The following is a 3,202-nucleotide window of genomic DNA, read 5'->3' as shown; positions in this document are numbered from 1 at the left end:
AACTGCTGAATGTATAATTATCTATAAAGATGCCATATCATCCATAAATTCAACTCTCAATTTGATTAATCAAAAATAACTTAAACTTGTACTTCTATATATTTATTTTTATATTTACTATGACTGTAAGTATATATATGCACCAAACCGTGTATGCCACTTTTTTCTCCTCACAATTGCATCCTGGATCTCTGCAAACAAAAAGCTTTGTGATTGGACATCTTCTTTTCATTGCCTCCCATAGCATCTTTTGTATACTCTATCATCATGTTTTTACAATAAAATAATTATTCATTTTCCTGCCGGTGTTCCCAATTACAGTGCAAACTTTATCTGCAATGAGCATTATTTTTTGTTAATCTTGCGTCCTATCTCTCAAATGGTGCCTAGCACAATGAACGAATTTAATCAGTGTTGACAAATAGATGACTCAGTCATGCAGTTTATAAGACTGACTTCATTATCTTCACCTCTTTTTTTAGGTAGGCTCCACACCCAACATGGGGCTTGAACTCATGACCCTGAGATCAAGCATCACATGCTCTTCCAACTGAGCCAGCGAGCATGTATACAGTCTCCCACTAACAGAAATTATGCAGTCAAGTTCCCCACATTTGGGAAACTTACAGAGGTCAACACAACCTGAGTGCAATGGATGGGCCTCACCCTGGGAGGTGATCTTGGTATCTCCATGGCCAAGTGTTTATTATCTTCACCTTCTTCACTATTAGAATTATTTAGTTCGGGTGTTTTACAATTACAATGTTCTCCATTTATACTTCCTTAGTTGTCTAAAACACATTTATCTAAAGCTGACAGTTCATAATTACATCATTGGTGAATTGTTTGTAGAAGTTAGGAAAATGATGATGTATATTGTTGTGTTTTTCAGTGTCATGGTTTAGAATGGAGAACAGGCAAGAATTAATTCCTTTTTACTGTCTCAAAGATGTATAAATATAAGGAGATCTCTGATTCCTTCAATGACTTGCAACCTCTCACCAACCATGTGCATCCAGCCTCCCTAAGTTGATGTGGAATTCAGAGATGGCATGATTGATCCTCTGACCCCACTCCCCACCTCATTTAAGAGACACATTTCCTTTTATTAGACATGTCCACAAAACTCTTTCTGTAATCCCAGTTTCAACAATAATTTTGTTATTACTTTATTACTTAGGTAATGTATTTTGAATATTATTTAAAGCATTTTGGAGAAGTAGTAATGAATAACATTGTTGCCTGATGAAGATGTAGGAATATCTCTCTCTGATTTTTATTCTTAAGAAAATAATTTCCCCAGTGTTAGACTTTTCATTTTGAGTTGCATTTTCCTGGACCTTTTATTCATTCAACAAATACTGAGCAGTGGCTATGTGCCAGGCACTCCTTGTTTTTATAGTTGCTTTTTTTTTTTTAATCTTGCCTGCTCAAAGCTACCAAAACCGTGTTCCCAAAGCACAGATCTGTGTCTGTCCTCTTTTTAAAATCCTCAATAGAGCTACCATGCTCCAGAACAAGTCCCAAAGGCCCTCCTTTTCCTGCCTCGTCACCCAGTAGCCGCACATGACCTCTCACCATTCCTCAATTCTTTTCAATCCATGCGCTTATTTACCTTTGCTCGTTCTGTACTCTCCATTTGAAATTTACTTTGCTTTGATAACACCTCTCTGACCCATCCCCTCCGGGGATAAAATTTCATCAGCCGCAGTCTTAGGTCCCCAAAGCACATCAGGGCATCTATGACCGTATTATGGCTGGTAGTCTGACCATCTCCCTTCCTATCCATTTTATTTAATGCTTAGGATGTGAAAGATGCTCAACAAATATCTGAAAGATGTTGAAATATACACTAAATCCAAAATGTGTCATATGTCTTTGAAAGCTTCCTTTGCCTTAGCGTTCCAGCAGGCCAGCCCAGTGACCATCCATTTAAAATTACAAAGTAGCAATATATAGGTATATAGATCTATCACAGTCATAGAAAGGGATGTTCCCAAGGAGCCTTAAAAAATCAAAGCAAATGGTTCTGTCTTGTTCCTTGTTTTTTATTACTCAAATCATTGGTTTGTTTTTTGTTTGTTTGTTTTGTTTTTGTTTTTTGTTTTTTTTAAGTTACTTAGCGGACTCTCTTCTCTGCTATTATATTGCTCTTTCATTTGTCTAGTGGTTCTTTTTCTGGCTTCTTTACGGATTCCTATCTATTTTAACAGTAGGATCTCCATCTATGCTACAGTTACACTTCTCATCTACCATTCCTTTCAGTACCTTTGCAGATGTCAATGACATAAATCTAAAGCTGCACCCTGACCTCTCACCTAGGCTCCCATTCTGTATTTCCAAGTCCTCATATTACTCATATGCCAAACAACATTCACTGCACCTACTTCACGATCACTATCCCCACCTCAGCTCTTCTTTCCAATTATCACTCTTTGAGATAACTACTATTATCTCAGCTTAACATATTGAAGTTATCTTTATCTCTTTCTTTGTTCTTTATGTCTAACACTATATTTATTCAAAATTCCTTTTACTCTTTATTGCCTTGACTCTGAGATCAGCTCATATTACTTTATCTCTGCAAGAGCAGTCCAGTTGGTCCTATTTACTCCAGAATCTTCCTTCCTTATTCATTCCGTCTATGGCTGACAAGCTAATTAGGGCAATAATGCTAGCTGTTGTTTGCTAGTAAATTCTAAAATCTCAATGGCTGAAAACACCCAAACACACTCCTGTTACACACCAACGCAGATGTTTCTAGTCAAGCAGCTTCAATTCAGGAATTCAGGCTCTTTCTGTCTCATGGCCCCATTCATATCTAGGTCCTTGGAATGCCTCTGTTTAGCGAGTGGATAGGGAAGACACACCTACTTCTTAACCACTTTGACAGAGGTAACACATATCACTTCCACTCAAATTTCATTGGCCAAACTCTATCATATAGCTTCACATAACCAAAGAAACACTGGGAAATAAATATAGCTATGTCCCGTGGAAGAGCAGAAAATGACTTTTGGCATTGCAGAGCAGTCTCTGTCACTTTCACCTCTCCAAAACATGACACAGACCCAGAAAAGAATATTTTCTAAAAGAATGAAGTCTCAGTCCCTACCCTAAGTGTCCAGACCTTCATAATATGATGCCACTGTTGTTTGGATAAAGAAGAGATTACCTAAAGAAGAGATTTCCAGTTATACCA

General features: G+C 37.4%; 1 pseudogene; it reads right to left on the bottom strand.

Moving 5' to 3' along the window:
• Positions 1-557: 557 nt before the first annotated feature.
• Positions 558-707, bottom strand: LOC140623847 (U1 spliceosomal RNA; annotated as a pseudogene).
• Between the last annotated feature and the right edge of the window lie 2,495 nt (positions 708-3,202).

Source organism: Canis lupus, chromosome 2 (assembly GCF_048164855.1).
Source record: "Canis lupus baileyi chromosome 2, mCanLup2.hap1, whole genome shotgun sequence".
Lineage (NCBI taxonomy): Eukaryota > Metazoa > Chordata > Mammalia > Carnivora > Canidae > Canis > Canis lupus.
This window is presented reverse-complemented; position numbering and strand designations above follow the sequence as displayed.